This window comes from Ixodes scapularis, unplaced genomic scaffold (assembly GCF_016920785.2).
Source record: "Ixodes scapularis isolate PalLabHiFi unplaced genomic scaffold, ASM1692078v2 PGA_scaffold8__174_contigs__length_109621045, whole genome shotgun sequence".
NCBI lineage: Eukaryota > Metazoa > Arthropoda > Arachnida > Ixodida > Ixodidae > Ixodes > Ixodes scapularis.
In genome coordinates, this window is record NW_024609883.1 from 54458036 (window position 1) to 54482420 (window position 24385).

At 46.5% G+C, this 24385-nt stretch overlaps 1 protein-coding gene across 1 annotated transcript in view; it reads left to right on the top strand.

Moving 5' to 3' along the window:
• Nucleotides 1-24385, top strand: part of LOC115322051 (synapsin) — a 110379-nt gene that overhangs the window by 53303 nt on the left and 32691 nt on the right. The gene's annotated exons all lie outside the window — the stretch shown is intronic.

Consider the following 24385-nt stretch of genomic DNA (forward strand, 5'->3'; position numbering starts at 1 on the left):
GAGAGAGACAGACTGAGAGACGGTTTGGGGTACGAGCTGCGTTCTCGCAGAAGGTGCACTCGCGGTCGGTGGCAATGACCAAGCAACTATAGATAGGAAATAATTCGCAAAGGTTACCCGGCGAAGACGTAAGACGCAAAAGAGAAACGCGAAAGCGCTACGACCACCAAAACGCCCGCTAAATTCAGCGGGGCGTAATCCCATTCTTATCCGCAAAAGCGTTACGATTGGAGACTGGCCACGTGGCACTTGTCACATGACTCTGTGTCCCGTGACGCCTTGTCCCGTGGCGCTGCGTCCATTACCACCCTAGCCGGGTTTCTTCGTGGATGGCTTATTTGCATCGGCTGGCAGGAGCGATCGTGTGACCTTAGCGACAACCAATGGCGTTCTCGTCGGAAATCGGGGTATGAGTGTCGGCGCCTGTGAACGATTACACCGAGATCTATAGCCACTCAAAACGTAATCTGCACGTGCGACGATTTTATCCGGCATAACCAAAACACAGTAATCTTTCTTTCTTTTTTTTTTTTTTTTTTTAGAAACGAGCATTTATGTTTAACGTCAACCAATTGTTTTAAGTTGTCAAGGCCAGCGTATGGCTTTGGCCAGTGCTCTAATACTTCTCCTTCGCACAAAGAGCGAGTGCGAACCAAACGTAAAACGAAGTCACGTGCCCTCGCAGCAATATGGGGCTGAAGCCAGAGTTGTGAAGAATACTCAACAAAAGTTTTGATCTGGATGAGCATCGTAGAAGCGTGCGGTCGTGTATCACTAGGGAGTTTTCGTAGACCGCGCTTTCCCCTCCGCTAAGCCCTCCGCAACGCAAAAGCCTCTACTGCGCTTGCGCGCCCATGGCCTTGGCTGTAGAGTTCCGGGTATGGTAGCGGGTTGCGGAAGGCGTTGCGGGACGGCGAAAACGATCTACGAAAACCCCCTACTACTGCGTGGTGCATGTTAAAGACCCCAGGCTAACGGTTGTACTGCACTGGCTAAATTGCTCATCTACAGCTGGGAGACTGGTCGCCCCTAGAGGCAGGCGAAGTTCTAGGCTGTATAAACATACACATAACCCAAATATTATTATGAGATACGATACTAAATACCAATTTAAAGATATATTTAGATTATTATTTAAGTTACCTTTACTACGAACTATTTTGAGTAGAGTACAAATACTCTACTCAAAATACAAGTACAAGTACATACAAAAATACAGTACATATTAAAATGAAAGCCGTCTACAACTCCCTGTAACGCCGAATTAGAGCGCAGCTCTTGAGGAGGAGGAGGGGAAGGTACGGAGAGGGGCTATGCCCTTCTCCTCTCGTGCTCGCCCCCATTTAGGGGAAAATTTTCCGCCAAACTTAGCGGGGAAAATTTTCCGCTAAATTTAGCGGGGAAATTTACCCATCATGCACCGCGCGGTTACGCCGACGGCGACGCCGCTCAAGCCAGAAACGGGCGCCTAAGAGCTGCGCTCTAAAAATTGAAAAAAAAAAAAAAATTTAAAAGGGGGTGCTGAACCTCGTTGGGAGTGGTCTACTCGTGATGACATCGCTGAAAATCACATTCTACTGTGATCTTTATGGATTTCAAAAAGCGACTTAGCTGCTGCAATTGAAGCTTACTTTGAAACGATTCGGGATAGGCAACATTATTGGTAGCGAAACATTTTAGGAATAAGAGGGACTCACGTATTGTAGGCATTTCAACTGGCGTGCTTTAGTTTGGCGGTTGGCTCGGCTCACGACGTATTCTGCAATAACTTTATAATATGCCTTGACGCGATTCGGGGGACTTGACACGTAGTCTTGCAATGCATCCTCCTAACAGCCGAACTAGAAATTGATCAGGCAGCCAGAGTTGACCTGGCGGAAAATGGTATTAGAGGGTTCTGAGAATCGAATCAATGTACGCATTCGGAAGGACGTAAAAGAAACGCTTTTGAAGGAGTTTGGAATCCAAAGTTAAACCGCAATAGGCACACAAGGGGCTTTGGGAAAGTCCAGTCTAGTTCACTCCAGCTCAATAGGACGTGCAGGATCTAGCTTTTCTAGCCGAGGGAGTGTTCACGCTCACTTGAAGACGTGCTCGCGCATTTTCATACCAGAATCCACTGAACTGGAGATTTCCGAAAATGGACGATTGTGACCGTATACCAAGCGTTGGCGTCACAGTCTTTTGCTGACGGAACCCCTCTAGCTTCAAACAAAGGCTGTAAAATCCCAATGACGTCACCAGGACTTTGTAAAGCTCCAAGCGTAATATGGCATCCTAAACCAACTTTAAAAAAAGAACGGACAGGAGGACAGATAAAGGCGAACATACTTGGGGGGGCTATCCATTTGGTCTTTTATTGTCATTCGGAGAGTGCGTTTTGCTCGTGCCTTGTTTCCTGTCCTGTGTTTGGTCGCCTGCCTCCAAGTTTGCAACCGGTTCAGCTTTGGCCTGGAGTCCTACGATCCCTAGTTCCGTGAATTGTTCCGGCAAGAAATATTTTCCGAGGTTGAAAAATGTATTTGAGATACTGAGTACAGGATGTGAGAAATGTGATTAAGTTAGAGTAGCAAACACTCTAGACGAAATGTATTTGCAAGATATTTTAATACTACTAAAAGTATTTCAAATGCAGTATCTTGAGTAGAATTAAAATTAACTGTTGGGCTAGTTGGTTAAACATCTTAATTACAAAAGCGCAAAGGACAAGGACAGAACTATGAACAGGACAAGCGCTTACTAACAACTGATTGTTTAATGCATGATTAAAGAAAGACGAAAATGAGAGGAGATTTACCTCGTAAATCGATGATCTTTTCCTACATGCGTCACCGTCAGGACACTTGGCCATACATGCCAGACACCGTAAATGCACTCCTCTATTCACTCAAACGCAAGTACTCATACGCTTTCGCAGCGAGAGAGCCCGAAAAAGTTTTGAGGCAAAAACTATAATAGAAAATAGTCTCTTAATTTTGTTAAATTTTCTCAAATAATTTTTAATCATTTTACGTGGGAATACAATTGGCATTTTAATTTAGTAAATCCCCTCTCATTTTCGTCTTTCTCTCATCATGCATTAAACAATCAGTTGTTAGTAAGCGCTTGTCCTGTTCTTTGTTCTTTCCTTGTCCTTTGCGCTTTTGTCATTAAGATGTCTCGAGTAGAGTAGATAGGCACAAGGTCTGGCTGAAGCACCTTGGAAGATAGCACATATATAGCTTCGACAACGTATGGCACTGTCACGGGCGTCAAGATCGCACGAAAATACTTTCGGTTAGCACTGCTTGCAGAGACGCGAAACACAGTCAACGTCACGTACCAAAGAACAGGCACGTAGACGAGTAATCTATTGCGAAAAGATTGCTCCGATTGCATAACCTGGAGCATGCTCAGTTTTCATTTGTCATCTTGCCTTTTTTCTCACATTTTTGTTTTATTCCTTTGGGACGCGGTTTGCTTTCATAGCATTCTGAGCATCTGCGTGATTACACTACTCGAAAAAAGAAAAGAAAGAAAAAAGGACAGCGCACTTATCGGTTGTCCGAAAGACTCGCTGCAACGGAGAGGCAATCGCGTCTGCGGCGCGAATAAATAAACAGCGCGCTTCCTCATTGCAGAACATCCTTTGACCCGACACGCTGACCGACTGGTTGGATCACGATTCACTTGCACTGGCAGCGGAGGACGCAGATCACGTGACCATGACGTCACGTGGTCTGACACCACGTGACCTCACTTTCCCCGCTAGATTCGGCGAAGAAATCAAACAGCATGTTCCTCGCCCTTTGAAACGTCCGTTTAATGTCTTCTAAACAAATGTAAACAAATACTATTTAAAAATTGCGCTCCGTTCATTCTATGACTAAAGGTAAAGGTCGTTGGGAATTATTTTTTCTTACATCATCGGAATTTTTTACGGATCTTCAACGGATGCGTGCACATCTACAGTCTGTCTTGCACGCGCGTTGGTCGCTTTGGAAAAAAGCAAGCAGGGTACGTGAAGGAATGGAACATTGTTTATCCTCAGCACGGTGATGTATAGACCCTTTTGCTGTGTACTACAAACGTGAACCACCGCTTGTGTCCCTAGCGACTTCCGGTCGCTTTGTCTTTGCGAGCATGTCGAGCTTGCTTATGTCTCCAGTGTTGAAAAGCATCTACGCAGGTAACAAAGTTGGAGATGTTACGAGGGCCTTCGGCTGTGCGATTTAAAGTCTAGACAAGTTGGTTTACGAGAAAGTTCGAAAAATTTGAACGGATCTCGCGCTTCTTCTTCCTTTGTTCACCTGAAGACTTGGTGGTTAAACGGTTCATCGATGTTTTAAGCGGGTGTGTTAGGGTAGACTTTGTTCATTATTTTTAGTTATCTGGGACGTTAAAGACTAGAGCACCGCCTGGGTCGCTAAGCTAGTTGAACGCAAAGATTATTTACGTAATGACGTATTGGCGACGTGCGCGATCGGAAGCGTCGCTGTGGTCGGCCTTTCACGATTGGCCAAATGCTGACTATGACGTCAGCAGAGGATTTCTCGTCGATAGAAATAAGAGTAATGAAAGAACTTCAATTTCGAAGGTGTTGGCAGCGTTTCTTTGAGAGCTCGACGATTTCAAGCTTCTACCATGCTCATTTTAAATACCATCGAACTTGTTCGCGAGGTAATGACGTCACGAGGGCGAACCATAGGAGGGCGCCACTAAAACATATCGCCGCTAATTAGCGACGTGCGCGACCAGAAGCGTCGCTGCGGTCAGCTTTCCCTGCTTGGCCAAGCCACGGGCATAAGAGCACTGTTATACCCTTGTTACACGGGCACACTTAACTGCAGTTACGCTAATCCCTAGTTAGCGCACAATACTTGCCGACAACATTCTGCGGCTATGCAGTCAAAGCTATGGGCGAACGTGCGCTTGAGCATTTTGAGCATCTATCGAAGCAGTGCACGCGCGCTCCTCACTTCTTATGGAATAGCTGTCCGAGAGTATACTGCGGTATCTGTGGAGCCGCGCAATAGCAGTTAAGCTGAGTTAACCGTGGTTAAGTGTGCCCGTGCAACAGGGGTATAAGACTGTCAACTTTGACGGTGTTAGTTTCGGAATGCGATGGCTTCTAGCTTCCACTGTGCACGCTTACAAGTACCACCAATCATTGTTGCGGAAACAGGCAGGACTCGTGCCCGAACGGGTGCTCCGCCGCCATTCTCTTCCACAAGCCGCTCATTTCAGTGCTGCTCTGCCATTTGCTTCCAAGGGCCGCTCGAGCCACGGGCCTTGTGCACTGGCGTATTTGACGCTACTTGCAAGACAGACGCAAGCACATCGAGGGGCTTTAACCGTGCTTCATACGTGTGATAGACAAAAACTATCAGCTGCGACCAAGATGTTTAAAGAGGCGGTGCAACGATATTCAACTGGAATATTTTTCACTTTACACGAGCTTACTGGCAGTAGTGGGACTCAAGGATACTCGCACGCAACGCCACTGACCAAGAAACTTCTTTGTTGCGATGTAATTTTGAGGACAAAACCGAGTGTTTTCATGCAATCTCTCCTTCGCAAAACCTGATGACGTAGCTCGGCGGTAGCAGTACCGCCCAGTGACGATATTTGAATGCGGCTCATAGATTGGACCCGAGCATGGCGTGAATACTCGATTGTGGCTCGTGATAATCGATATCTCGAGAAGCATTCGGGTAGTGTCCTGTGTCCAATCGCTGCAACGACGACAATAGCCGAGTCATAACAATGTCCGGAACTCAGCGCGTGTCCTGTGCTTTGCCAACCCCAGCGCGTGGTTATGATCAACATTGGCGGCATATAATCGGCTCCAGATCACGCGGCCGCTTGTTCTGACTGCGAGTTGAGCGGGTGAACTCTGCTCGTTTTTCTTAATTTTTTTCTTCGACTTCGATTGCGTGTGGTGAAAAACGAACGAGTATTTCACAGGTCATTAACGTCAGGGATCCGTTCTAAGCGGTTTTTGCGCAAAATACAAAAATCGTTGCATCGCCCCTTTAAGTGTGTCTGAAAAGCACGGCGCAAGCTTGGGGTGATTGCATTCTAAAATCAACACCGTCGAAGTTGACAATCTGATATCGTTCTTATTTCCGCCAAAAAAACGTCCCTGCCTTTTTTCTTCGAAAGGAGGCCGTTTTCGTCGTTCTTTATCATACATTTCTTGCACTGCAGCGTAAAATCGGTGTTACATATGAAAGCAAAGCGATTTTTCGACGGTATGAACGTTCTTCTAGTCAGTGCGTAGGAATAACACGGCGGGAGCATAGAAAAATGACTAGGAACGGTGTTTGTTTCTACGCTGTCTACGAGAACCAAGCAGCGATAGCAGACGACAGGGTCGAAACGACCCCCTCTCCTGAGCTTCTCAGCGTTGCCGCTACGCGGAACCAGCCGAATAGCGTTGTCCAGAGCCTTTTATTTCGCCGCCGGGCAGTTGTCCCTTCACCAGTGGGATAAAATAATTTTTCTGCTTTTTTTTTTTTTAAGTAGTGACCATTGTCCACGCAGGCTACCAAAAGCGTCGTGTGGTCAGCTTCCAAGGTTAGCCAAACTGGGATTAATTCTGCTTTCATAGACGGAAATAAGAGTAATGTCGGGTTGTCAAGAGTGACGGTGACGTTTTAAGAACGCGATGACTCCAAGCTTCCATCGTATACAATCAAACTTGTCACCGTCGATTTCAACACGTATACCATCAAATTTGTCGTTCACAACTGATCATCCTGACCCTGACGTGAGGGGTACGTAGGAACTATGAAAGGACGTCACTGAACGCACCTGCACAATATACGAGCCCTGGCACGAACCTCTCGCTTGGAAGTCCGTCATGGCCGTTCGTGAGCTCATGGAACGCGAACCGTTTTAAATCCAGAACTTCTAGAACCATTATTTCGAAATTTGCACGCTGTTCTGTTCCTCGTTGTCACTCAGTTGGAGCTCGCTCCACTAAGCAGGGGCGTTAAAAGAGGCGGACGAGAAAAGGGGCTTTTCACCCCCCCTCCCCCTCCCCCCCCCCCCCCCCCCCCCCCCCAACGTGGCGCCGAAAGAGGGGGTAAGGGGGAAGGGGCTATCGCCCCCAGCCCCAGACCATATGCCCAGACATTTGAGAAAGGTATAATACAAAAATTCCGGGGAAGGGATACCCCCTTCTTCACTACCATCTCTCCGCCTAGTCTCCTCCGAACATTTTCTACGGCACCTGGTGAACCCTAATTTTTTTGTGTCTGTTGTTTTGGTCGTACGTGCCCCTTCGTATTTCCCGCCCCCGGTTTCTTCTCGCCATCCCCCGTCGCCCCTCACCTCTCCAGCACTACCAAAGTAATCACCACCCACACCACCTGTCGGTGACCCCGCGGCAGCGTTGTTGGCGGTGGCGGAAGCGCGCACGGCTCCACAGTATTACAAAGTTTAATCTTCGCCGCGATTCCGAAGCGAAGGTTTTGGTCTCGAATAACTCCTTCGCAAAGTTGCGAAACGTCACTTTGTCCTCACCGATAACTTCCACAAACGACGATCTTGCGACGAGAAAGTTCAGACTACTCACAGCTCGCCTAGGGAAAACGTAGACAGCATTGACGCGGAGTAGGGATGTAGGGACACCCGGGCGGGACGTCATCAGTACAGCCGTTCAATCGGATGGCTCCACAGTGTTGCTCGCAGGCGCTCCGATAAAACTCGCTGCGACTTTGTGTTTCACATTCTCGCTGGAATTTGAGCACCGAGAGAGTTTGGATGATTGACATCTCGTCCCCCGTGACGCCATCGTAGCGAGAGTTCAAACAACACGCTCCGCCAACTTTGGCCCCAACTTTGTGTTTGTCGAGTTTAGCGACCTTTGTGGCGTTGGCCATGGAAATGGTCTACTTGTGACGTGCACGATCAAAAGCGTCGCTGTGATCAGCCTTCCACGATTAGCCGAATGCTGGCTATAAAAATGTTCATTTTGCACTTAAAATACACGATGCAGGAGGCCTGCAGAAAAAGCTGTCACATAGACAGCTTGACAAAGCCAAAGGCCCCCATACTGGCAGCGTCAAGGCAAAGATAAGGTATCAACTATACAAATAGAAGTGGAAACATAGTGACGAATCTTTTCACACAAAAAGATGAAAACGACAGAAAAGATAATAAACTATACATGATAGAAATACAAACAAAAATGAACACACAGTGATGAATCATTGTACACACAAAATGTAATAAACTGTACATAATAGAAACAAAATTAACGCATAGTCAGCGGCGTCGACTTTCCATTTTCCTGGGGGGGAAGGGGGGGGGGGGGGTGCTGCGCGTTATTCTTTCGCGAGAACTGGAAATTGAAGCTAACGAAAACACGCTGCACGAGCCCCGTTGCGCCCCCCCCCCCCCCCCCCCCCCCCCCCCCCCATAGTCTACGCCTATGCACATAGTAACAAGTCGTTTGATTCGCAGAAAAATATTACGTCAGGAAAGGATTTTTTATCGACGGAAATGTAAGAATGGGAAGAACTTCAATTTTGGCGGAATCTAGGCGACGTAAAGCCAGAACGAGTTACTACTACTACTACTAATTTTGGCGGTGTTGGCAGCGTTGGCTTCAGAGCGCAATGATTTCAAGCTTCCGCCATGCTCACCGCAAACACCATCGAACTTCTTGTCCGCAATGTGTAATGACGTCATCAGAGGGAACCATGCGAGGCCGTCACTAATACCCCTGTCAGACGGGCTAGTTTAGTGTCACTACAAGCGAGTGCACTTCGCCCGTAGTGTCATTTCTGTAGTGTGCCACACGACTCCTTCCTGAGGAACACACTTGGTTTGGAGTGAGTTTGACGAACTCACTTCGCTCGATCGAGTGCGTGGCATCATTATACCTCGTTTCACCTTATGTGCGAGCGAAGGCAAAGCTGGGAGCGCGAGCGCGAAAGTTCCGTGCGTTCAGGCTTTGCTCGAGCGCGCGAGCTGGGGAGGAACGCAAAAAGCGCTGGTCTCGCGCTTCTAGCTTTGGCTTCGCTCGGAGATAATGTGAAACGAAGTATAGGAGTGTTTCCACAGTAAAACATAAGAACACAGAAACCAAAAGCGTGGCGTAAGTTTTATTTTATAAAGAAAAAGAAATTCGTGAAAGAGAGGACATGTAGAAGAGTGGCATTGCAAAAAAATAGCGGGGTGTACTTGGAGTTTAGGCTGATCTGAACCAAGATTAGCGCGGCGCGAATTGATAAAAGACGACGACAAAGAGTGTCATTCAACGGCTATCTTGGTTAGCAGAGAATGATGGAGAGTACTTTTGTTTCAGCATGTAACTATTCGAGACAACAGGATAATTATGATCCAAATAGGCAGTTTCAGGGCCTCCTCGTAGACTTCCTTCATCCATGGAATGAAGCGGAACGCCAAAGTTCGATATGCTTCGTTCTTTATCTTGGCTTGCGATGATCGATCAGAATCAACCAATTGGCGTAAAAATTGTTAATTAATGTAACGTTGTTTTAGAGCACAGCTCCTAGGAACCCGTTTCTGAGTTGAGCGGCGTCGGCGTAACCGCGCGTTGCATTAAGGGATGTTTGCCAAAATGACGTCACACGTGACGTTACGAGGGTAAAAGTTTCCCGCTAAATTTTGCGGTAAAAGTTTTTACTAAGTTTGGTGGAAAATGTTTATGCTAAATTTAGAGCAAACATTTTACCCGTGTGACGTCACGTCACGTCATACTTAAAATTTCATGTGACGTGTCATGTGGCTTCACACGTCAATTCAGCGGGAAAATTTCCCGGCTTAATGTAGCGGGAAATTTAGCGAAAGTTTTACGCTAGGTGGGGTGGGAACAGGAGAGGAGGATAGGAGGGGAGGGAACAGAGGGGGAGCAGCTGCATGCCCTTCCCTTCGTACCCTTCCCTTCTCCTCCTCAAGAACTGCGCTCCAATTCGGCATTACAGAGAATTGTAAACAGCACATTTTTTGAACGTGTCTTTATTAAGGGGTATCGGTGGCCGAGATGGCTAGTACCCACCAGATCGGAGTACGTGGAGAGAAAGCTCGCGCTGCAGAACCCAGTGATCCTGAGCTCAATCCCCAGCCCTGCCCGAAGAACACACTTCCAATAAAGTGAGTTCGGGGAGCACACTACGCTCGCTCCGGTAGACCGAGTGTGTAATCTCGATAGCAGTGTTCAAGAAGTAGAAATAATAGAAGAAATTAACGCTGCGTAAAATTAGTATTATTTTTATAGGAGTAATATTAGATGCGCACTTGTGTTCTGTTGGCACGAAAGTAGCGCATTGGAGAAAACAAGCAGCTAAACTAGTTTCCAGCCTTGGTCCTGCGCGACGGACAGCGACGGCTAGGAGGCACCTGCAAGACTCCACCAGGAATCTGAAGGTGGCAGGAGAAACGCGAAAGGCTTGCTTAAAATGGAACTCGCCCAAATGGGGCAAGGTGTCTTCGAACCACCGTTCGTTCCTCTGGAAAGTCCACCGTTCTCGACTGATCACGGGTAGGTTGTCGGTCATGAGAGCGGGTACGGTGAAGGCATTGGCCCGCAGCTGATGATCGATGTCACTTGAAATTCTTGCCTGCGCGTCGGCATCCAGGTCCAGCTGCCTCTCATCTGAAAGGCGTCGGGCTCTCACGGAGAAAAGTAACCCAACCACGCGCTTCCACTGTCCAACATCGCGGATATAGCCTTCCAGCTCGTCCTCCACACACTCCATGATGTTTCGTTGCGGCGAGTGGCGAGTGGCAGTGTGGGCTCGCGCACACTAGGTGGGAGCACGCGGAGCGAAAGCTCGCGCTGCAGAGCACAGGAATCCTCGGTTCAATCCCTACCCCTGCTCGTTTCGATCTGGATGAGCGTCGTACCGGCGTGCGGACGTGTATCACTTGCTTGTGATGGCTGATCGTAATTATCTATTTGGATTTAAATTTGGATTAAAGCTCGTGACATAGCGCAACAATGTGTGGTAACGTGTTTCTAATAAGACGACGAAGTTATTTATGGAAAAATACCTATGCACTCTAATATTTTGCGTGCCCATTACTTACCCATCGTCATTACCATCATTTTGGAGTGACATGTTTTCCCGTGTAGCACCAACACACTTGAAGTGTGTTTCGACGGGATGAAGTGCACTCGCTTGTAGTAACACTAAACTAGCCCGTCTGACAGGGGTATAAAACACCTCGCTGCTAACAGGGTAAAAGAAACGCTTGGAATGCGCTGTGGGTGAAGCAAACCATAGCCTCCTCTATGCTGACAAGGCCTGGCAGATCGTCACGAGAAGCGGCCGCCAAAATTAAAAAAAAGAGCAGCAGACAACGGATGAGAGGATAGATGGATGGATGGATGAATCCGGCTGAGCCCTTTGGATCGGGCACGGTAGTTTACGCCACCTAGCCATTTTGTTTTACCATTTAAGGAGAGCCACGTGACGGGCGCCCCGCTGCGGCAAGACGCCGAAACACACTTCTCCCGAGCGATGGAATGCCCGCCCGTGCTCCTCGCGTCCCTCGCGCTACCGCTTCTTTTCTCGTCGGGTTTGAAAACCATGTTTCGGGTCCTCGCCGCTGCAAAAGCTGTGCGCTGACGTCCAGGTTCCGCTCCAAATCTTCGACCGCGCACTCTATGGCTCCGTCGTCGAACTTCCAGGCTTATCGTCTGCCACGAGCAACAGCTTTGATCGTGTGTAAAGAACGTTGGGTCAGCGCGTGCAAAGCAGCAGCGTATTAGCGCCGAGATGTTTCGGTGGCGCCCTCTTATGGTTTCCACCCGTGACGTCACGACTAGGATTTGCCTCGCCGTGACGTCACCAGTTGTTATCCTGGCTACTTACCTTCAGGTGCGACGACGAGTTCGGTGGTGTGTTTAAAAAGCAGTGGAAGCCAGGAGCCATCGCAGTCTGAAACTAACACCGTCAAAGTTGACAATCTGACAATGCTCATATGCCCATGGTTTGGCCAATCGTGGAAAGCTGACCGCACCGACGCTTTTGGTCGCGCGCATCGCTAATAGACGATTGCAAGCACTGCGCCTCACCGGTGTCCCATGCGTGCAAGCATGTGCAGCGTGCGCGTGAACGTAGCTTTTGCCCGCACGAGCGGAAGCATGGCGGCGACCAGATGCCCTGCTTGCAGTCGTCGATGCGCAGCAACGGCGGGTGTACGAAGGACGAAGCTCATTCGCAGTGAGACGCTCGCTGGCGCTTCCGTTCTCGGCACTATGGGCAGTGCACGTGCTACACACGCGGTTATGTTTTAATTTTTATAATGCGTAGAAGCTTGGCATTGCAAGCGCTTGCACCAGCAGAAGAAGTCGAAGCATCCTCCCTCTGGGTTGTGAGAAAAGGTCGACCAGGCTGCGATGCCCAAACTTCTCGCCGCGATTACTCGAAGCTGTGCATCATTCCAACATTTGCGAGTCCTCAGCCCAGCGTGCGATCTCCTCAGCCTAGCATGCGGATGTTCGTCGCTTCGCAAAGCGAGCAAATCACGCTCCATACGCACGAACACTCAAAATGGAACCGGCCAGGAGCTCTTGTGAGACTATTTGGTGGGAGCTACGTGCCCACCGGACCAATCAGCCGCCTCCGTCTTATCACGTGATCCGGCTCTGCGCGCGTAGGCACGGGCGGGAGCGTGATGACGCGGCGAAAGAGAGGCGTATGACTGGGCCATCGGGGATGCGTAGCTTCCACCGCAGTCTCAGCTCATTCGCGACTCCAGCGCTGGTCAGGCAAAATGGCGGACGAAAGGAAGACTCTTTCGTCGTTCAGCACGCGGACCACCATAAATGTCTTGCACTGCAGCGTAAAATCGGCGTTACACATGAAAACATACCGATTTTTCGATGAAAAAACACCTTATTCTGGTTAGTGCGTAAGAGTGACACGGTGGAAGTATAAAAATATTTATTGGAAACAATGTTTGTTTCTATGCTGCCTACGAGAACCGATAGCAGACGACAGAGTCGAAACGACCCCCCTCTCCAGAGCTTCCCGGCCTTGCCACTACGTGGCGTCGATTTCTTTGCAGTAGATGTGCTTGGCCGTCGCCATAACCGACCTTCAGTTATGGTTTCCTCTTATTCCGTTTACTCCACTCCATCATTTCCGTTGCAGGCCAGATCATTGCCATCTTAGATTCTATCGTGTCCTTCTCCCCAGCATAGGCCTTTGTGGAGGCTCGTTGCAGTGGCTCGGTATCTCGGTGAGACAAGAGAAGGTCAGCAATGGCCGCTATAACATGATCGAGATACAATTTTTCATATACTACCGCGCTGGCTTATTTCTTTTCAGTTTAGCGAGGTGCGTGTTCGAGCTACTGTCGAGGTGCGCATAAACAGATCCGGGAGGAGTGAAGCGTCTGCGCAATGCCGAGAGCAGCGCCTGACATCAGAGGGTTGAGTTGATCTATGCGTATACAGATGGGAATCGGTGGATAAATGGCCCCCCGGCGTAGAGCCTGCCACGTGGGATACGCACTTCAACGACGGTTCGAGTTGTTTCTGGTGCATTTCGGAATCCGAGCACGGAACTGCAGCTTATACCGTCCAGACTTTTTGTTTTCTTTCATTGACTTGTTTTTCCGCGTCGTTGTTCACAATGATCCGAGATCCTGTAGACCTTGGAAAACGAGTTTGCTTTCAGCGTGTGCCAGTGGCGTAGCCAGTAATTTTTTTGTTTTTGTTTTCGGGGGTGAGAGGGTTCCGCTGGGGCGGGATTGAGCTACTAAATTGAGGTACGCATACCCCTATTTTCTTGTGGACGCCGCCATTTTGGTGCCAGAGCGGCTGCAATAGACGCTTCTCAAAAGTCAGAGCCTCCTACAGGGACAGTCTCAAAAGCTCCAATGTTCTCAGTATCTGCACACTGTCTTTTGTATGCTGCGACCGCCTTCGCGATTCGGAAATGTGACTTCCCGAGCATGGGACATGGTGTGAGGAAGCCTCCGGCAATATTGTTATCCTCTCTTTTCCCTTTTCTTTTTTTTTTGACGGAGGAAAAAGTATTTCTTGCGATTTCAGACAAGAACCTCAGATAAACTGGATCCGCAGAGATAGGGAGTTTTGAGTTTCACCGTGTGACGCCATGTTTGACTGGGTGCTTTATTGGATCGCCAATTTGCCCCGCCCTGTCGGCCTCTTATCGGTGAATAGAGTATAGATCGGCCCCCGTTCCAGTTAGGCGAGATGTGGCTATTTAAAAACCGAGCGGCGCGCGTGCTTGATAAACAAAGCGTGGGAGCGAGGGGCGTAAGTTTAGGACCTTGAAGATTCCAGCGTCGGACGGGTCTAAATTTACACCTCGTGGCTGATTTAATTTATGCTCCTCTGCGTACGCAGTTTGCCAAAAGTAAAACAACAAAAATAAAGAAAAAGAATAGTGGACTTGAAACTTGCGCAGTGCGTGAAGTTGAAACTTCTTATCGAGCTGAAAACAAATTTGAACGTGAACGTTCCATAGAAATATGTCTAGTAGGGAAAACGATAAAAAAAAAAGAACAACACATAAACAAGCTTTTGTGCAAAAAAAAAAAAAAAAAAAACAAGCAATAAAAATGCAGTTATATATTTTGATATATTCATGATAAAAAACTGCATTTTATAAGCATTGCAGCCATAGAGTTGTTATAATGTACGCTAGAGGTTCAACTGGCGCTTGTGGGCTGCGGCAAATTGAAGCAGACAGCAGCCAGCCGGAAATCGACTTCTTGTAATGCATCTCTACGGGAAAACGCGAATACATTTTTTCCCTGCGCTCGATTATAAGAGCAAAAAAATCACGAATACTTCGCACGTATACTAGGTAGATTAATTGGAACATTTCTCAGTCACGCAGACGAAATAATGGGACAGTTTGCGACACTTTTAAAATAAATTCGTGGCATGAAAAATGGAACTCAAAACCGCTTCGTACATGTAATTACGTGCACTGTGGGACACTGTTAGCGCGAGCACGGCGTCGGCGCTTTCCAGCAGGGGGGATATACGTGCCAAACGAGCGAAGGATATGTGGAAAACCCAGGGAGACGGCAAGAGCTACGCAGTAACACTATATGAGTAACTCCTTGTGCATGCAGACGATCAAAATAAAAATAAATACGTAGCGCTTTATTCTTTCTGCTCACGAATATGTGCGAAGATGCTTGTTCTGCGTTCAAAATATCACCCGCACGCTATAAATTGTTGAAACTATCGAGAGAATTCTGGAGAATAGGTGCCCGATATAAGCTGCCCGATATAGGAAATAATAAAGATACACCTTTCATAGCCCACATACTTTATTCTTTAGGTTTCGAATGTATTTTTGCTCGTAACGATGCACGACGGAGTGGTTTTCATATAGTGACAGGACGGGCATAATAGCAATATACAAGCACCACCGGACTGCTGGCGAACTTTGTACACAGTCTGTATTATTCCCGATTATTGTTTTGCTTAAAATCGTCGCTCGTTGTTACATACCTGCCATGAAACGGAAGTTTGGGCCTGAAATATAACGAAGTTTAACATCGTTCAGGGGTAAAGGAAAATGTTGTAACTAAAGCAGTTACACTTTTACGACGTTTATAAAGGTACATACTATTCCGTACGACCGAAATAACAAAAGTGTTCCGTGTTATTTTCCGTCGAAGGGACAAAATGCACGCGCGTTTTCCCATAGGAATGCACAGGAGCACCGCATACAGGAGCACCGCAAGAGTACTCTGTCCTTCCTTAATAAACCCTTCTCTCTCTCACCGCAAGAGTAGACTGGTTGCTGTCTGCTTCAATTTGCCTCCCGGAAGTCGCATAGACGCTAGCGCCAGTTGAACCTCTAGCGTATATAGATTAGAATAGGGAGTTCTCGTAGATCGTTTTTGCCGTCCCGCAAGGCCCTTCGCAACCCGCTACAATAGCGGGAACTCCACAGTCAAGACTATCAGCGCGCAGGCGCAGTAGCAACTTCTTCGCTGCGGAAAGCTTAGCGGAGGGGGCAACGCGGTCTACGAAAACTCCCTAATAGGGAGTTTTCGTAGACCGCGTTGCCCCTCCGCTAAGCGTTCCGCAACGAAGAAGTTGCTACTGCGCCTGCGCGCCGATAGCCTTGACTGTGAAGTTGCCGCTATCGTAGCGGATTGCGGAGGGCCTTGCGGGACGGCGAAAACGATCTACGAAAACTCCCTAATAACTCTATGACCGCAGTCGACGCTATCTCCAGTCTCAGCCTTCAAGGCACGCGACGCCGTGTCAACATCGGCCCGCCTTCTTTTGTGCCTTTTTTTTTTTTAATTAATATTATTGTTTCTGAAGCTTTTTGAGCTGTCGAGCTCCTTCCTGCTAATTCTTGGTTTCCTCGCAGTGCAGGTGTTCGGCAACCGGCCACGCTCCATTCATTTTTTTCTTTTTTTTTTTTTTAAGGTTAAAACGGTGCTGGTTTTGATATGAATGCTATTTTGCACCAATGCTCAAATATATCTGAGCGGCACAAGTGGTTTACTGAAGGCAGCGAAGAGGTGGACGTCACCAAAAATCCGGATCGATCGTCCTGTCACGTGAACAACCGGTGAAAAATGTCGTGAAAATCAATCAAATGACCAGAAATGACTGGCGTGTTACAGCGTTAGAGATATCGCAAATACATTCAAAATCGAAAAAAACAATGTTAGCACATTTTGTATGTTTGATAAACATGACTAAAGTATGTTTCCGCGAAAATGATGACGAACGTGAGTGCAGCCTCAGCGGGACAACGCAGCCGCTCACAACAGCATTTTTTTTTTTCAAATTTATTTTTCGCAGACGGACGGGTGTTGGAAGAGCCTTCACATATTCGCCGGATTTTCCACCATGTGATTACATTTTGTTCCCATGTTGCATCAAAACGCGATTCTGAGGTCACGCCGCTGCTGTCGGCGCATGCGCAGTGAACGCGGACCTGTTTGGTTTGTAGACAGCGGTTAGAAGGATGTATCGTTAGACCACGGACGAGGTCACTGAGAAAACAGCACACTCGCTGAAGAGTCTGACTGCCTGAAGGCCAGGGTTGGCCAGAAATCCCATAAAAAAGTATTTGGAAATACAAATACTGGGATACATGGCAACGACGCATAAAATACTCATATTGAAATACCTTTAAAAAAAAAGGTGTCGCGATACGTATCAGAAATACATTTGATGCATATATGTGAAGAAAAAAAAGTGCTTGAAAATACAAATACAGGAATACATTTTGCGGAAATTCGGGTATTGAAATAATTGAAGAGTGAGTGAACAGGCGAGGCTGGTTGATATTCATTTCATTCATTCATTTACAATACCCTCAGGGCCTTGAAGCGTTAGAGGGGAGTGGGTGACATATTACAATTTTCTCGAATCACTTCGCGAAATCTGGTGGGGTCCTCGGTGGCTGTGATGTCACCAGGAAGGCCATTCCAGTCCGGGATTGCGTCGGAAAAACACCGCGGCCGGGTTATTTTTTTAGGATGATCTAGTTTAAAAGGCAAATAGGTTGGCGGAGTGAGAAGGGTCTGATGTAGTAGGGGCGAATGATAGATTTTATGCAAAAGGCAGAGGCGAAAACTTTTCCGTCGGGTAGCAAGTAAAGGAAGAGAATGATACGATTTTATATGAGAAACACTAGAAAAAACGTGAGTAGTCAGATTGAATGAATTGGGCAGCACGGTTTTGGAAAGCCTCAACACTGTCTGTTAGTGAAGAAAGGTGAGGGTGGGGCCAAATGAAGGATGCATACTCTAATTTCGATCGTACTAAGGGTATGTAAAAAGTCGTTTTAGGTTGCTTGGGACATATCTGAAGTTGCAACGGAGGTAACCTAGGCTTCGGTTAGCAGCAGACACCGCTGAATTTATATGACTGTCCCAAAGGAGATTCGTAGTTAGAACACCAATATATTTATACGTGACAGTTTGTTGTAGACGAACAGCATTAGGAGTAAGAGGAGAGGAAGTTTGGAAGGTGGAACGAGAGAAGCGCATGTGTTTACATTTGTTAACATTGAGGGACGTTTGCGAAGTACTATACCAGTTATTAATAGAGTCAACGCCATTTTGTAGCGCTGCAGAATCACTGGGAGATGTTATTTTACGATAAATGACACAGTCATCTGCAATTAAGCGCATTGGTGAAGATACCTGAAGTGGAAGGTCGTTAATGTAAATAAGGAAAGGTAGCGGACCAAGGACTGTTCCTTGGGGCACACCGGATGTAACAGGGGCCAAGGGAGATGGAGTCATTAGCATAAACAAACTTCTTACGCTGCGAGGGGAAATATTCAATTCACGAGAGTACGTTGGTGTCAAGTTTTAACGACGGAAGGTTTAGTAGCAGTTGGTTAGGCGGCACTTTGTCAAAAGCTTTGGCAAAGTGCATAGAGCACTTTGCCAAAGCTTTAAAAATACAGCATTGGTTGGAAAACCGGGATCGAGGTTAAGAAAAAGGTCATGGGTTAAGCAGAGAAGCTGCAGTGTTTCCACGGAAGCCGTGTTGTGTTTTGTTAAAAAAGGAAATGGAATCGAGGTGGATAGATTCTTACGAATTATGTGCTCCAGTATCTTTGAAGGTACGGAAGTAAGAGAGATAGACCTATAGTTTAAAGGGCAACTCCGCTTCATTTTCGATATTTAGAAAACTATGTAGCCCTCTTCAGTATCATATAGGAAGACCCCACGTCAAATATTACGATCTAATTCCGTGTATATATTTAATAAACTGGCCAGCAAACCTTCAAGCGAGCCAAGTCGCCGAAATCTGCCAACTCTAGCGTGCGGCGCGAGGCGCAATCATCAGCGCAGTCAATGCCACGGAGTTGGAGCGGCCAACGTTGAACCACTACGTCAGAGGCATGTGTACGTCATTCTCACGTTTTGCTTGTTTTTACTTCTCAGAGCGAAATTGAACGATCACGTCATAAGTTTCTCCTCCCGGTGTTGGCTGACCGGGCGTCCACGTGATCACCGTAACACGGATGCGCTAGTTTGCGCAGCCCTGCGCGCTTATCGGTCTGTTTCTCCGCTCCCCTTCTCTTTCGTCTTCTCCCCTTCCCCCTCTCCCCAGGGCCATCACCGTCCACGCCACGCGAAGCGACCTGCCCGCGTCCAATAAAAAAAACAAAAAAAAAACACCTGCCCGTGTTGCGTGTCCTGTTTCTCGCTCCCTCGCCAACGTCACAAGACCACGTGGTTCGACGGGGCGTGGCCATGCCTCTGACGACCCGAGACCGATGTTGCCTGACGCAACCGAAGTTTCGGTTTCGGTATCTGCTGATGTTTGAATTAGGATTACACAAATAATATTCCACATTTCGCGAATCCGAAGACGTAGAGTTGTTTAGTAGTGCTTTGTGAATGTGAATCACATGGAAGCCTAAATTTTTCGGAATTGAGCGGAGTTGCCCTTTAAGGGAGATGATTTATTACCGCTCTTGTGGACCGGGATGATTTTTCTGATCCTCCAATCATCAGGAACCGCCGCTGCATTGAATGACTGCTGAAACATTTTGGTTAAAAAAAGGCTGGACGAGCACACTGCGCTGCAGTATTTTAGAGTTGATGTTATCGATGCCACTGGATGAAGACACTTTCATGGACTTAATAATTTTAACAATACCATCAAAGTCAACATATATTGTATCCATACAAGGGAGGTTGCAAGCAATGGTTGGTAACAACGCCAAAGGACTTGGGATGGTGAACCGAGCAGAGAACGTGTCATTTCAAACTGAGGCACACTGACTCGTCTCTATTTTGTTTCCAAATTCATCTTCAAGGTTAAGTGGTGAGCGTGGAGTATGGTTAAAAACTTGTCAGAATTGACGAGGGTTATGGAGTAGCCCGGATGGAAGGGTCTCCTGGTGGAAAATACGTTTCTGTTGCACAAGCATGTGTTTGTACGGCGTTTCTTCTTGTTGCGAGTACCATGGGGGAGAAGATCGGGAACTTATGGTATGCGCTTGGGATATGTATTTTAATAAGTTCTAGTCTTAAATTTACACCAGTTTTCGTTCACATTCATACTATAAAATTCATATAAGAAGACAGGTGATTTCAAAGGTCTATGTTAAACGGCTCATAATGTTCTTTGTTATGTAGCCTAGTCGTTTTAACACGTCTGACACGTCCTGGTGCTTCAAATGCTAGGCCACAATGGACTGCTTTGTGATCACTTGTGCCTCCGAATCCAGACAGCGACGAGATACACTCAGATTTGTTGGTTATTACCAAGTCTAATATATTTGAGCACATGTCATTTACACGCGTGGAAAGAGAAACCATCTGAGACAGATTGAAATCTAAACAAATTAAGTTTAACAAACTCACGACAGTCACTGAAACCATGAATACAATCTCGACCAGACGCATTCCATTTAATATCTGGGAAATTAAAGTTTCCAACCGAAAAAAACACAGGACGGTCAGGAAGTAGCGCACATAAGTAACAGGCGCCAAGCAAGATTGATTTAAAACCACATTTGATCGAGACGCGCAGATTGCTTCGATAGTGCTGGAGACAAGGAGAAGAGAGCACACATATTAAAACACCACCACTACGACGGCCGCATCGATCTCGCCTATAAATGACAAAGGGTGATTCGGCAATATATCATTGCTATCTATATACTGGTAGCCAACTCTCGGAAATTAGCACAATTTTAGCCTCGCAGGAGGAAATAAGAGAACGAAGTTCCTCCCTTTCTGGCATTAGGCTTACGCGCATTTATAAGTACATGCAAAACGCCAACCGGGGAGCTAACAGCGGCAACAATTCTGCTCCCACTCCCTGCGTGGGGGAGTTTTAATTACGGAATCCGAAACTGCGTCGTAGCTGAAGATCTTATCGCCCATGCATGCGCAATTTGTCAAACCAAAGTTTAAATGGGTGACCCTGCGGTTTTGTGAACGCGTAGTTTCTTTCGTGCGACGCGGATATTTGCAGAGAAATCCTCAGATACGGTATGGATGTACCTCGCAATTTAAGCCCACAAAAAAGTAGCTGACTTTTTTTTCTTTTGTAAGAGGAAAAGCATACAATAACATTATTGTATGTTTTATTGTATGGTAAGGAAAAGTATACCATAACATTATTGTAGCACTATTGTATGGTAAGCATACAATAATTTTTCTTCTGAGTGCTCCCGGTCTGTGCGCACGCTCAATCTGGGAGCTATCAAGCGTGACGCCCAGGCTATGTTTGGCCAAATTCGTTACTTTTTTTGTTCAGTGGATGACCAAGATTCGCCTACGCTATCGGGTATTCCATGAATGATCAAATTACATCGGCGTGAACGATTTTCCATGTCATCAGATCGGGACGTCATGGCTTTAGTTACAGCTGTCTGATATACAGTGGCAAAATGCTGAAGGGCACAAATGTCTGCTTTCGCCTGTGCGATGGTTGCAATTTTTTTTTTTCAAGAGAATTAAGTTTTGCGGTAAGGGCAGAGACAGAGTTCTCTAGTGCCACCTGCTTATCAAGTACTTTCTCAACATCGGTTCTTTAGAGCAGCCTGGCCCGTCGCCAAACTCGTTACACATTTAAAAAAAAAAAAAAAATAACCGGAGACGATGGACGGTGAAGGGGGCAGACACAAAAAGTCTCTTCCAACACTGGGGACCTGTCCGTCAGCCGAAAATAATTAAAAATGCTGTTGTGAGCCGCTGCGTTGTCCTGCTCACGCAGCATGCACTTTGGTCATCATCTTCGCGGAAACTTACTTTAGTCCTGTTTATCAGACTCGCAAAATGTGTGAAACTTTTTTTTCTTTCGATATTGACTGTACCTGCAGTATTTCTAACGCGAACACGTCGGTAATTTCTGATCATTTGGTTGATTTTCGCTACGTTATTCACCGGTTGTTCAGATGACAGGACGGCCTGGATTCTCGGTGACGTCCACCTCTTCGTGGCCCTCAGTAAACCATTTATGCCGCTCAGAAATTTGAGCAGTACGGCAGAATTGCATTCTTACTGAAATTAACACCGTTTCAACCTAAAAAAAAAAAAAAGAAGACGTTTCGTGTTTGCTTCTTTTTTCGTCCGTCGATTCAATTTTTTCTTTTTTTTTTAATAGTGAAATATTTTTTCTTCTTTCAGAATTTTAGATGTTTGTAAGAGTGCACGGTTGTTTGCACCCGCTGGTGTGTACAAATAACTAAAAAGTAACACCATCTATGTTAATTGTGCAATATTTCTTATCCACCAAACGAGCACTCACTGTTGAATTTCAACGTTCACGGTTTTGTGCCCGAAATAAACACACAACTCCTTGAAAAAAAAAAATGGAACGAGATACATTCGCTTCTGATAGTATCGCGGTACCAGGAATACACCGAAACATGCATTTCGATACAGAAATACAAAATGCAATTAAAACTTGCATCGCGATACAGAAATATTAATACAAAGTGTACTTCGATACATTTGTATCGCGATACTGCCCAGCCCTGCCATTGCAACGATGGACGGGAGCGGTCTGCAAACAGGAAAGACGAGTTGAGTGAAGGCGACCATAATATTAAATTTTAATATTGTTTCGATAAACCTTATACTTATAATATGTAAAACTAGTATACTTGTTGTAAAGGCTAGTTGGTGATGAACGTTTTGAGCCATATGCTTCAAAGCGCTATTTTTTTGTTTTGCCATCTTTTATTTTTATTGTCTGCATTCCAAAGGATAACGACGAAAGTGACCTGGGGGCTAACATTACCTACTAAAAACGCATTTCAAATAAAGGGCGCTAGTATCTGTCTCCCTCAAGGAGGTAATAAACAAGGCACATCCTTCCTCACCAGATTGAGGATGTAAAAGTTGGTTATTCCACCCTTTTATTTTTTTTTTTTTTTAAGAGTGTACGTTTACCCGTTTTTTACTGTGATCCGTTTTGCTGCGTTCAATCACTCTGTGTCGCCATTTTCTGGAAGTAATGCTGTAGACGCATCTTACGCACGCCTCGTGCCATTTCCTACCGATTATTTCGAGGTGTAATATTTTGCCCGTGTAAGCAAATGTTTTCTAGCACCGTTGCTATGTGCAGCTTTCATTTTAACTAATAAGACACGCTTATGCGACGACTAAAACCGCGTTGTTACGACGGTCGATCCACGCGCGTTGCCTTCGCTTCGGCGCTTCGACGCGCGCCCCCGATGGCCTTCCTTTGTGACGTCACGAGAAGAGCGCTACGACCTTAGCTTCTATGAGGTGTGGCTACCCTTGGCTACCCGCACAGACCCCTACACTCTTTCCACTTTAGAAGAGCGAACGCTGGAGAGGAGGCAAGCAGGATGGATGGATCGTAATGGCTATATACCCCCTTTAAAACGGGCGGCAGTTTGCGCCACCTAGCCTAACATTTCGTCATCCCTTCTTTTTTAATATTGGTATAGATTTTGTTCTAACACAACCCCCCCCCCCCTCTAAAGCGTTCGCATTGCTTATTTTTATATGTATATCCTTCTCAGCGTTCGCCTTGCTCTGAGTGGAAAGAGGGGAGGACTTGGAGGGGGGGGGGGGAGGAGGGAGGAGGAGGAGGTGACGGCAAGTGCAGTGTCTTTGCTTTTCAAACAAGCAATGTGATGATGATAATGCAGTTAATGCAAAGGTGCAAGCGGGTTGGGCAAGAATGACGATAATAATCCCCGGAGAAGGGGGACAAAGTACAAACACAGATCTCCAGACACATGACTTTTGTTTGGGGATTTGTGTTTGTCATTCGTCCCCCCTTGCTCCTCCTTTTCAGAGATTATTATCGTCGAGCAATGTGAGTTTTGTTGAGTGCAATCTCGGGTCTGTTTCGTTAATATGTGTGCGTCTCCCGAGGTGTAGTGTAGACCGTTTTCCCGTTTCCATATCGCGTCCCGGTTTTTGTTGCTAGAGTCTAGCGCAAACATAGTCGGCGGAAAAACATCGAGACTAAGATAGAAAGAGAGAGAGAGAGAGAGAGAAGCTTGAGACTTAACCTTTAAAGTGTTCCTCTCTCGGTAAAGGAGCTGCAGGAATGCTCGCGCATTCTGATGAGAAGCAAAAATAGAATGTTTTTAAATCTTTATCAGCTCATAAAATTTTCATATAAAAAAAGAAAGACATTGATTCTCGGAAATCGTCATAGTCGGCTGTGGCGTAATCGCCTTTAATTCGAATGCACCTCACAAACATCGAGTTATTTTCTTTGGTTCGCAATTTTTTTTGTGTGTGTGTGTGTGGAGATTTTAGTTTGCCAATGCAAATCAGATTTTCTATTGGGCCCTTCTGAAAGTGGAGTACAGATCTCACGATATTCGTTCGCAAAAGATTTACTAGCAGAAAAAGAAAAAAAGAAAAGATCAGCTAGCTGATTTTAATCCATAAATAGATAAAATTCCGTAGAAATTGCGGTATTGTGAAATGGTCGTCG